This window comes from Ambystoma mexicanum, chromosome 1q (assembly GCF_040938575.1).
Source record: "Ambystoma mexicanum isolate Mex_15411 chromosome 1q, UKY_AmexF1_1, whole genome shotgun sequence".
NCBI classification, from domain to species: Eukaryota; Metazoa; Chordata; class Amphibia; order Caudata; family Ambystomatidae; genus Ambystoma; species Ambystoma mexicanum.
In genome coordinates, this window is record NC_090922.1 from 256,080,975 (window position 1) to 256,093,600 (window position 12,626).

Here is a 12,626-nt window from a genome sequence, read left to right on the forward strand (position 1 = left end):
TAGCAATTATTGTACAGAATTCCAGGAAGACACATTATTTGGTTTCTTATTCTTTCTTATTTAGGGTCAGTGCTGAAAGTGTTAGACTTGTGGCACTCCTGTTCTTATTTTTTTTTAAAAGAGCCTGTACATGAGAGCCAGCCACTCCAGGACCTTGCATTACAAAAAACGGAAAAAAAAAAAATGTTTTTTTTTTTTTTTTTTTTACAGAGGTCGCAAGGGAGACCACAGAGGTCGCAAGGGAGACCTCAGAGGTCGCAGTTGCGACCTCTGGCGACCCCCAAATGACGTCCCTGGCAGCATCATACATGTATCTGGCCCGTGGGGATTTCTTCCGTCTGCCCACAAATCAAACTTCTGGATAGGCTACTAGTAGCCGGGTACACTGTCCTTAAATGCACTGCAGTGTGTGACGGAGTAATGACGAAACAGCTCAAGAAACACAGGGCCTCCAAGCCTACAAAGTGGGGCCCTCCCATCTCCATGGCCAGGCCGACTGTCCCTGATCTGTACACTGGGAGGCATAATTGGTCTTGGTGGGTTTTAAACCGCATAGGCTTGGGAAACCCTGCTTCCTCTCTCACAACAACAACAAACCATGCTCTTATCAGACCACATCAAGCTTCAAGCCACACTCTCCCTGAATCGTCAAACACTTCCAGGAAATCGCAGCAGTCCCAGCTGCCTTTCAATGATGCACACAAGCCCTGAACAAATGGCAAGCCCTTGTATGCAAACTTCGAGTTTCGCCCCACTTTCGGCCATAATCGTTGTTCTTTCCACATCACATAATTAACTAAATCCGAAGGTACTGATAGACGTGGCAATGCCAGTGCGTAGCAGCAAACTGTTTTATGGTGAACATCTCTACTGATAACCTGACATGTCCCTGCATTGGTTTCCTTCCTAGTCGCTCACACAATATTTCTGCTTCAAAGTGAGGAATTACACAAGTCGGTGCAACATGCCTAATAGCCTTCCTAATCTTCCCCTTTCACATTCTTTCCTCTTGTCTCACAGACGTTGATGATCACACTACAAACACACTTTAATTTTGGCATTCTGACTCCTGTCCCACCCACTGTGGGCCCAGCGGCCACTTCAATATTATGTTTTTACTTAATTACTTACTTTGCTTACTGGCTCAGCACGCTGGCCCATATGCACAAATTCTGTGTCCAGAGACAGTCTCCTTGGGCTGGGCCAGGCAGTTCGAATTGCCTGGTCCTTGTTAGTGCCTGGTGCTTAGGCCTGCTCACACTCGCAGTGCTCCCTCAACATGTCTACCGGCTTCCTCTAAATCTAAGTCCCCAGCATGTGACCACCAGTAGACTAATGCACATGACGATGTGTCACGCTGCATGATTGGTTACCGGTTGGACCACCAGCCAGTGACACACAGGCCATGGACCCTCGAGGCTCAGAATTCAGGCAGGCGGCAGCAGCCCCGCAACAGCCACTCCCCCACCCCAAGCAGGCCTGCAAAAGCGATCACGTGCACCTAGGCACAAGCTCAGCCTCAGGCAGTTCACCACCCAACCGCCCCCACCATTTGTTCTTGATGTGATGAGACAGAGAGAGAGCATGACCCGAGCGCTGCGGTCTCGTGGTTGGTGGCGCCATGATGGCGGATGGCTGGTTGCGCCTGCATGGGCCCTGCCAACAGCACAGCCTCATACTTTTGTGTTGCATTCATCAAAGCAAAGTGAACACTTAGGAATTAAGTGTCACTTTCTTTGATGAATGTAAGCATGACATGATGAATCCATCCACGAGCCGCGGCAGCCAGCAGGCAACGTGACTGACTTCTTATTAAGTCAAAACCTTACCTATGGATATTAATGACATGCAAACAGGCCTCAGGATGGCTCATAAAACTGGTCCAATGCCATTCACAACTTCATTTTCATTCTGCCACTGGCAGAACGTCGGATATGCCAGCCCGCCCCTGCCTCTATCCTCTCTGGACACTAGGTTGCAAGGGGATGAGGTTGCTGGTGGGTTTGGTGAGCTGCTGACACCCTCATTGACTGACATGATGGCAGGGCTTTACTTTAGAAAATTGAGGCAAAAGCTCACCTTTAAGCTGTCTTTTGGTGGTATGTCGTGTCCTAAACGTGAGTATTCCTGCAGACTGCACTGTTTACATATGTAACTGTGACCACAAGGCCTTCCTAGGCAAGTGCTCTCTCCTTTCTGATGCTGCCACTAGTTTATATGTCCCAAATGTCCTCAGTGGTGGTGCAACGAAGTGTGAAAACACACATGTTCAAAATGAAAAAATGCCCTCTCTGGCAATGTGAGGATTGGTAGAGTACAGAACGTTGGGCATGCCACGCATGCCGGCGAGATCAGGCTCCATTGTTGCTGCGTGTACGCACCATCGTGCAAAATGATCCGGATAGAATGCAGCACCAGCCAGGCCTGCCAACGCAATGCAGGTATCTTTGGTGGAGGGTCCGGTGCTGTGTGGCACCGGGTCCCGAGAAGGAGGGGGAAACACTCATGGTGCAGGCACTGCACACTTCTGCAGCTTCCCGGGCTAAGGACAAGTCCGTGGATGTTGGAGACCGGCAGCACGGTCTCAGAATGCAATATTACACCTCCCTGTCTGAGGCGCAGAGTGGTTCAGCCTTGTCGCCAATATTAAAACCACAGCAGCGGATGCAATAAAACACATGAAATGAAACTGTGCAGGCAATAAGACACAGGAGCCTGACATGTAGATCAAACCTCTTTATTCACCAGCTCTAAACAGTGCACTTGGCGGTGACCCAGCCTCTATATTTGTATGGTGGGCTGCAACCCACATCAGTAGTCAAAAGGGGACAGGTGGAATGCCTGTCTTAAAATTGGCATAGAAAGGGGACATTAAAGGAAGGACCTTGATTGGGAGGAGCACAGCTCTTTATCTGAGGTAAGTGAAATATGGAATTCCACGTATGAACCCGTATTTGTTTTCTTAAAGCGGGATTTCTATCAGAACGCAGCTAAACGAAAGGCATTTCCTATTTGTGAAACCCAAGGTAAGCAAGACTTTTACACAAGTACTCAGAGCAGGGCCGGCCTTAGGGACAGCAGCGCCCTGAGCGAATGGCACCCCCATTTACCCACGTGCCCCTGGTCAACAGGGGGTGGGGCAGAGGAGGGCGGTCCAGGATATGGCACTTTCTTTTTTTTCTTTTTAAACCTCCTCGCTCCGGCGAGGAGGTAATGACATGAATATGGTGCATCAGCATCCTATTGTTATTAGATGCGCTCTGGCGCCGTGGGCGTATTGAATAACAATGAGGCGCCTGCAAAACGTTCTTCCACTGCGCCAGCTCGGGGGAGCCCTTGAAAGACTCCCCTGAGCTGGCGTGGTGGGGTGCTTATGGCGCCTTTTCTTATTAAAAGCGCTCGCAGCGAAGGGGCGCATTTAATAACAATAGGGTGCTGACAACAGCACCCTTTTGTCATTAAATGAGCCTGCCGCAGCGTGCACATTTAATAGCAACAGCCCACCTGCCGCGCCTTCTCCCACTACGCCAGCTCGCGGGAGCCCTTGAAAGACTCCCCTGAGCTGGCGTGGCGGTGGCTAATGGCACTGTGGGGGGGTGTGTGGTGCCCCAGGCGGTCGCCTGGCTCGCCCTCCCCTAAGGCCGGGCCTGACCCCGAGGGTGCTCTGCAGTTCCAGGTTCCGCTTTTCCAAAGCAGCTAGAAAACGAATCAAAGTGAGCGAGGCGCGGTGCGTTTTTTTCCGTTTTCAGATGGTACCGCATCTACTGTTTATTTTCTTTTAAAGCATTCACAGGATTGGCAGATGAGGGAACCGAGACATGGGAGATACTGCACAGTGATTCGCCGAATCAGCATGTTTGCTCCTGCTTAACTAGTAACAATGTAATGGCACAAATTATTCGAGTTCACTTGCGTTTCTCATGCCGCAGTGCTATTTTGTGTACAAAATGCGCACAGCGACCTGTACAATTCAAGACAAATAATATGTGTACCCACATTAAATGGGAGTGACCTGGAATTGGGGTCCACAGGAAACGTTTTTTGCAGCACAGCGTTTGTTCTCACCCAATCCACTTTGGCACATTATCAGGATACCTGCACTAGGCACTGAGGAGGCTATAGGAAACCTTAACGGTGGGAAGGCCTTATTTTCTGCTTTAAATTATTTGAAATAAAATCACTCGATTAGTTGACCCTATTCTTGGTGGGCTAAACAAAGAGGCTACTGTATTATTATTAAAGTATGAATCAGAGATTTACTTTTGCAAGTACAATTCTTTAAGTTTCTCCACCTACGTGGTCCAGTGGCTACTAGCCCACATAGCCAGACTTGAATATTAGATCCAGCGCTTTAAGTGGGTAAGAATCGAGGACAGCTCTTTTACGTTATGATGCAAAATTTGGGGCCAAGGGATCTCGCGCAGCGGCAAATCCCAAGTAGCTAATAAAGCTTTCAAAGAGGAGTGGCTTGTGTAATCAAAGGACTCCTTTCCTGTCGCTCTTTGGCCGGCCTCTCTTGGCCTTCTCCATTCGCCCACCTGTGAGGCTAAAAGCCTTGGGGTCATCTTCGACTCCACTCTCTCCTTCTCTCCTCACATCTCTGACGTCTCTAAGAAGTCACACTACCAGCTGCACCTCCTCAGAGGTATTCTTCCTTTCCTTCCCTTCCCCCAGAAGCTCACTTTCTCCAGAGCTCGGGTTCTCTCTAGGCTGGACTACGGCAACAGCCTCTTTCTAAATCTGCCTGCTTCTACTCTTCGCCCTCTGCAACTCATCCATAACAGAACTGCGAGACTTGTCCTTGGCCTCAAGCCCAGGGACCGTATCTCTCCAGGACTGGAATCTCAGCACTGGCTCCCAGTGGCTGCAAGGATTAAGTTTAAAACCCTCTGCATTTTCCACAAGGCCTTCCGGGGCCTGGGGCCTCAATACCTCCAACTCTCTCTTCCTAAATATCTTCCTTCTTGAGCTCTTCGCTCATCCGCCTCCAACTCCCTCAGGGTCAGTCACTACTTCAAGCAACAAGTTGGTGGTAGATCTCTTTCTTCGGCTGGGGCCGCCCTCTGGAACAACCTCCCTGCCTCCCTGAAACTTGAGGAGAACCATCTCCAGTTCCGGAAGCACCTCAAGACCTTCCTCTTTGCTTCTGCTTTCTCTCCTCCTCTCCCCTGCTGAACTCCTGACTGAAACTGCACTGGTCACCTGGCTACCTTCTGATCTAGGTTTCCCCCCACCAGCTGCACACCTGCACTGCCTCCTGGGAAACCCCCGCACCTGGGGGCTGTTTCTGTATCACTACTGCCCCTCCAGCTCTTGACACTGGATGTCTGCACTTACCCCTGCACTTGCCACAAGCTGGCTGGACTTTTACTTATTGCTTTTATTTATTTTATGTATTCTTTACTGTTGATCCTATGTATTGCACTGTCCCTTCCCCCCGCACTTTCCCTTCCCCCCTCCCCTGCACTTGCACGATCTCAATGTCACCTGGCCTAGTAAGATCGCTGTCTATGTCTTCCCTCTGTTCCCCCTCAATTGCCTCGTTGCGCCTTGAAACACTGTGTATAGGTGCGTTATAAATTCCATATCATATCATATCATATATCATATATCTTATCTGTGACTTAACAGAGCCAATCGAGTTTACACATGTGAAATGAAAGGCAGTAATTCTGGTTCAAAATATGTATTTCAATATAGTTAATGTGTGTACATAGTTTTCCCAAAATAAATATATTCAAATATTAAACAGTACATCAGATCAAAAGGGGTCAGTACAACATGCAATCCCACAGTTCTTCAGAAATAAATCGATTATTCGTACATCTTAATTGAATCCTAATTAAAGGCATTCTAATGATAATACTTTAATACAATGGGGGTCATTCTGAGTTTGGAGGTAAGTAACTGTCCTCACCAGCATGGAGTAAATACTGTGTCCGTGTAGGTAACAGCCCGCTAATAGAGGGCTATTACAACTTTGCGGGCACAAGCTTTGTGCCATGCCGGTAAGGGCATTAATGCCATGCCATAAAAGCACCGAAAAAGGCCCTTGGCGGCATCATGTAAAGTGCAGATTGACCTACCGGCATGAATCAAGGTGGTATTAGCGGTGGCCGCTAATAACGGTCACCGTAAATAAGCAGAACTGGAAGTAGTGTCATCACACAGGAACGGGAAGGAGCACGGCAACCATCTTTAAAAACACAATCCATTGCTATCCTCAGCAGCCAGGACCTGTAGTACATTGTTGTGTGTCAAATTCTAATCACTACAACAGTACAATGCCTAAGGCTGTTAAAAAGGGCGCCTCAAGCCAGTGTAAGGAGCGCTTCAATGAAGATGAGCTCACCATGCTCGCGGAGACCCTGGCAGAGAGTGCCAATGTCGTTTTTGCCCAGAGCCTCAAGAGGGAGGCTGTCATCAGAAAAAAAGAGATCTGGGCACTAGTGGTGGAAAAAGTAAGCGCGGTTGGCAACACCCCCTGCACAACCAAAGACTGCAGGAAGAGGTGGGATGACTTGCGCCTGCGAGTCAGCAACATCCTCTCTGCGAACAGGAGCAAGGCCATGGCAACTGGCGGAGGAACAAGCTCCCCCATAAAGCTGTCCCGGTGGGAGGACATATGTGCAAGCCTGATTGGCATGGAGGCAATTAAAGGCGTAGGAGACATGGAGTGTGGCGCCACATCATCCACGGAAGGAGGCGAGTGTCCTAAGAAAACACTAATGCAGAGTCTGATGATAGTCCACCAATATGTCTGTCTAAAGAGGCAAGCCATGGCCCAATACACACACTTTCCCAGCATAATTGTCGTACTCAGCACAGACACATGGAGATGTCAATGGCATAAGCCACACTGCATGCGGGCCACAACAAATATGCATGTCACATAGCATACGTCTGCCCCAACATGATTGACCCCGACAGATCCTTGCATTACCCACCCATATAGCAAGCAACTTGATCATACAAACTGAACCACCTATTACCCTCGATTGCGTAGAGGAGCAATGATACAAATGTATGCATGATGCTTCTCTAACCATCACTCATGCCGTCCATCTCTTCAACCCCCACAGGCTCAGACCATGGCACGAGGCCCAGGACTCACCCCCACTGCCAACCACACCCAGAAGAGGGCCCGTGATGAGGGCAACAGGCCTTCAACCTCAAGAGGCCAACACACGCCTCGCCATGCACCGCAGAGGAAACCACCTGCGGATGCCGCGGCACTGGTTCCGCCAAGGGCCCTCTCACCAAACCCACAGCACCCCTGGCTGAGGGCGAGGAAGAGGTGTGGGTGCCGGTGGAGGACGACCCCTCCGACCTGCCCTGCACACCAAGTCCGGCATCATACCCCCAGCTGACATCGCTAGACTCCGACCACGCCACCACCCCGGAGCAGTCTGGTGGGAGTGTGACCAAGGGGCCATGAGTCCCATATGGGAACCAATAGTTGATGTGCATGACACCCATGCACCCTCCACCTCCACAGGTATACCGGCGGGGGTGCAGCGGCACGAGGAGCTGACCGCCCTGGTGCAATAATTTGTAACTGACAATGCTCAAGCAAGGCAGGAGTGGCGAGAAAACACTGCTTCTCTGGGCAAGATCATTGCTGAGACGAGACTGTGCGAGGAGGTCTCAGCCCTGCGGCAGGTCCTCAGCCGCATAGCTGATGTTATGGAGGCTGAACGTCCAGCACCCCAGATGGAGCAGGCGGCCACACCATCGTCCTCCAGCTCAACACAGACTAGCCTACTGCGCAGGTCGGCGCGCACCCTGCACTGGCTGAACATGCCGCCGCCAGGTGCAGGGAGTGGCAGGAAGTAGGCTGGCCAGCCTGATGAAGGCAATGGATACTTGTTTGGACATGTGTGGGGGAGTTTTGGGGGGAGGTGAGGGGGGATGGTGTTGGGGAGTTTTGGGGGAGGGGGAGGGGAGTGAGGGTGTGCTGAGGAGTTTTGGGGGGAGGGGGAGGTGGGTGAGGGTGGTGGGGGGTTGGTGCCATTTTTTCTTCATTGTAAGTTTCAATACACCCATTGTGTGAAAAAAAACATCTTGAGTGGACATTCATCATTGCGCATGTGTCATTTATTCATATACAGTGCACAGTGTACATGTACTCCCACACCCAGTGCCCTCTGTCAAACTGTCATGTCACCCTCTGCAGCCATGTGTGTCAGAAATATTGTGCTATCACTGACTGACGCACATCACGTCCCTCCTGTGCATCGGCACCGCGATGATGTGCAGCCACATCTTCTTTATCCCCTTCATCATCACCAGGTGGTAGCAGTTCAATGTCAGGGGGCGGGGGCACGTTCCGTCGGATACACATATTGTGCAGCATTAGACATGTCATGATGATCTTGCCCACCATCTCATGCCTGTAGAGTAGTGCCCCACCCGACCGGCTAAGGCAGCAAAATCGTGCCTTCAAAAGGCCAAAGGTCTGCTCAATGACCACACGGGTACGGGTGTGGAAACGATTGTAGTCCTCCTCGTGCCCGTTCTGTGGGTTTCGGACAGGGGTGAGGAGCCACGGCTTGAAGGGATAGCCACTGTTACCGGCATGGGAGGCAACAAAAGGTACATATCAGTCTAATCATGATGGACAGCTATACTAGTCACACATGCCTGCAGATTATCGTTGGTCACATGCACATGTCCCTCGTTGTATGCACGTTAGTTCCTCATTGTGTCCTGTGCCATGGACTAATGGTGTGGGTTGCATCTTCAAGATGATACACGGTGTGCACTGCCGTCTTGTTGCACATGCATCGTGTATGCATACAGCTGTGTTCGTGTCTAATTTTTGATGTGTTGTCTTCTGTAGGAATTGCTGACTGGGAGCGTTGGCAGTAGGCTCTGCAATGTTAGGCATTCAGCGCTGATTTTTGCCATGGTGACATGCTGCATTCCTGTGGTTGTGATGCCCCTGTGACAGACAGTGGATTCCTTTGGTGGTTTGGTTCAATGCACTCCCATGGATGCTTGTCCTCTGTGGTGATTTGCTGGAGACAGCAACATAGTGCATATTCAGTGCATGATGCTGGATGGTGTTACGGAAGATGAGGTCCGCTGATGAGTGGTGCACGTTTAGTGGGATGTGGGGTGGTTTACTGTTTGTCATGGTGTGATAGGTGTCTACCTTACTTCTGTCCTATGGGATCTGGATGTCATGTTCTGTTTGAGATGCTTTGGGGCACAGTGTTTAGTGATGTGCACATCATGCTGTCACATCAACAATGACACCATGTTGGTGTGTGCATCTCTCCCCCCGAATCAGTGCCACATGCCTGTCATGCAACTTACCAAGCAGCCAGACACGTCGTCCAGCATGTCGCTCCATGTAGCGTGGTAGAGTGGAGATTCACAGGACCATAGAGTCATGAGTTGATCTGGGATATCGGGCACAACAATGTGTTATGATCTTGCTGGCGTCACATACCATCTGCACATTGATGGAGTGGTATTGCTTGCGGTTGGGGTACACCACCTCCATGGCATGCGGGACCACCAACCACATGTGGGTGCAGTCGAGGGCACCTAAACAATTTGGCATGACTGCCAGTGCATGGAAGCCAACTTTGGTATCAAGAATCTCCAGGGGAGTCCGTGGTAGGGATATGTAGTCCCTTGTGTGCTTGAGGAGGGCATCCAGCACTTGGTTCAGAATTCAAGAAAATAAGGGTTGTGATATGCCATGCATGTGCCCCACTGTGTGCTGGTAGGTGCCTGTGGCAAGGAAGTGCGGTAGAGGGGGGATGGCCGTGCATATTTCAATGAGGCTGACAATGTCGTTGTGTATCATGTCCATGATGGTGGTGATGGTGTCTCGGTCCAGTCGGTACAGGGTGTGGATGTGCTCCGGGGTTAGATTGAAAGGACTGGCTCTGATGCCAGGGATTGGGGGCTGCCTGCGTGGTATCGCTGGCTGCACTGATGGGGCATGCTGGGCCTGTCTCACCCTCCTTCTCCTCCTACGTCTCCTCTGTGGTGCCTGCTGTTGCTGGTGTTGTTGTTGCTGGTGTTGCAATGCAAGCATGTCCTCCAGCTCCAGTATTGCTACTACTATTGGAATCATCTTGGTGTGGGAAGGGGTATAGTGTGTGGGTGTGCACCTTTTGCACTGGCCCAGACTCCATTTCCTCCACCTGTGCTGATTGTGTGCATCTGTGGCAGTTGGGAACACTGCACATAGCATTTTACGGTTGGTTCGAGATGCCGGTATTACCGGCATGCCAGTATCCCCTATTAGCGCCTTCATGATGCCGGTATTTGCTTGTCCCCCTGACTTGTGATTTCCTCCCATTAGTGGCATGCCGGTATTGCCGGTATGATGGGCCGCGTGCCCGCGCCCATGCCACTATTAGCGGCACCGTTATTAACGGTGCCGCTAATAGCGGGGTTTTAGGTCGGAATAGCCCGGAGTGGTAAGCAATGCCGGTAATCCTTTACCGGCATTGTTTTTCCCTTACCTCCAAACTCGGATTGACCCCCAATGTCTGGCAAAAATTAGCCCTGAGGTAGAAGGGCTGTGTTCATCCTACTGTTTGGCTGTGGCGGCATAACTCTTTCTCTGATACCTGATCTGCATTCCAAATCAGCTGTTTGTACGCGCAAGCAAAGGAAAGCAAGGCGAGCGTTGAAAAGGACGCTGCCGCCTTAAGATACTCATCTACGTGGATTCCCCCTTCCGCGACGCGATAGTCACGTGACTCTCTGCCTGAGGATATCAGCTGAGCTGTGCCGCCCTTGCGGCGTAAACCCTGAGGTAGAAGGGCTGTGTTCATCCTACTGTTTGGCTGTTTGGCGGCTAAACTCTTTCTCTGATACCTGATCTGCATTCCAAATCAGCTGTTTGTACGCGCGAGCAAAGGAAAGCAAGGCGAGCGGTGAAATGGACGCTGCTGCCTTAAGAGACTCAACTACGTGGATTCTCCCTTCCGTGACGCGATAGTCACGTGACTCTCTGCCCGAGGATATCAGCTGAGCCGCGCCGCCCTTGCGGCGTAAGCCCTGAGGTAGAAGGGCTGTGTTCATCCTACTGTTTGGCTGTTAGGCGGCTTTGGCGATCGGCGGTCTGAGAAAATCTAAGCCGAGAGCGATGCCAGACGAATCCTGAAATAAGAAGAAACGTTATGGCCGAGGCGGGCCCTCAAACACGCTCAAAATTAAAGACATGTGAACAGGTTATAGACAAAACAGTCACTCTAGACGGAAAATCAAATACTAAAAAATGTGAGCTTGAGGGATACAATTGGTCGAGCCAAAAAAAACAAAAGCCACAAACTGACATTTCGGAAATTGTGGCACACGGTTTTCAACCTGCACAAACATTACAAATGCAAAATAACAACGTCTCTGAGTTCCACTCCCTGGCTCAAATCACCAGCAATTATCTGGCTAGAATTTCTCCTGCAAGTGCCCAAAGTGGGCGTTTTGAGGAAGACAGGATTTATATACCAAATCCTGCCCCCATGGGCAACAAGTCAATCGACAAGTCAAACTTTGACTCTGACACTTGCAGTGAAACTTTGGAAAACAGAGAAATCGCAATGAAGAAAAGCGTGCCCACTGCAGAATTAAATCATCACTGAAACAAAACCATTGCGAGCTGCTTGAAAGCAATCTCAATTGAAAATTTATAAGAGGGATCAAACGTTAATGCAATTGAAATCAACACAGTCCTGTTTGACTCGCCATTTGATGTAACGGACCACAAATTGTTGCAACTTGCTGTTCCAGAAAGAACAGGTGAAGAGAGCCAAATGAGATTCGTTTATCCACCCGCAGAAAAAAGGATAAACAACGTAGAAGCAAGAAAGACGCTAAACATAACTACAACCAATCTGGGACAACAAGGCTACAACACTCCTGCCCACACCAATAAAGTTCCTTCAAATAAAGATCTGACAGACAAAGCAAACGGAACGAGGGAATCCATGGAAGCAAGGTTCGTGAAAGGGCCTGTAAGTCTGAGCAAATGCAATGATGGTCAGCAAAATAATGAAAGCATGAAGACAAACGGTCCCAAGCAGCACAGTGGCTTTGACTTTGCAGGTCGTGAAGCTCGCTTAACAGAGCGTTTAAAAGCCGATTTTGAAGCTATGAAGCATAAATTAGCGGAAAGCTTTACAGAAAAACACAAATGCAAAGATAGACAAGTACTAGCGGAGTCTCTTCAAAATTCTGCAAGGAACCAAGACTCAATAAACACACACACATCTCCTGAACAACAGGGCCTAATAGGGTCTCGTGGCTCGAACATCGAAAGCCAAAAGTCAAAAAGTCAACTTCAGGGCACTCCTACAAATACTCCAACTGTTAAGTTATATGAGCTTCAAGGAAAAAGGGGACGCTTAAGAAATTCCTCACAGCAACTAATAAGCTGCTCAACGCCTGCCCTGATGCACCTATCTGTTAATGCAAGTCCAGAGTTGCTGTCGGCCAAAGCAACCTTTAACCAGGGAAGAACCGAAAGGGAAACTGAGAAGACTTATCTCACACATCTTGACTCTGAATCTGAGTCAGTACAGAAATCTAACATATCCACGGCAGTGGCTATACAAATCCATAACAACGTTCTTGCCGCAACATCCCTGGCTCTAATTCCT

At 49.8% G+C, this 12,626-nt stretch overlaps 1 protein-coding gene across 3 annotated transcripts in view; it reads right to left on the bottom strand.

The window, feature by feature from the left end:
* LOC138527217 (galactoside alpha-(1,2)-fucosyltransferase 2-like) overlaps nt 1-12,626 on the bottom strand; it is a 184,019-nt gene that overhangs the window by 44,076 nt on the left and 127,317 nt on the right. Inside the window, exon 1 of one of the 3 annotated variants that reach the window (XM_069638340.1) lies at nt 1,132-1,265. The exons of the other annotated variants lie outside the window; for them this stretch is intronic. The gene's annotated coding sequence lies outside the window, so the exon portion shown is untranslated. Of the gene's footprint in view, nt 1-1,131; nt 1,266-12,626 lie in introns of those variants that run through there. 3 annotated transcript variants of the gene reach the window in all.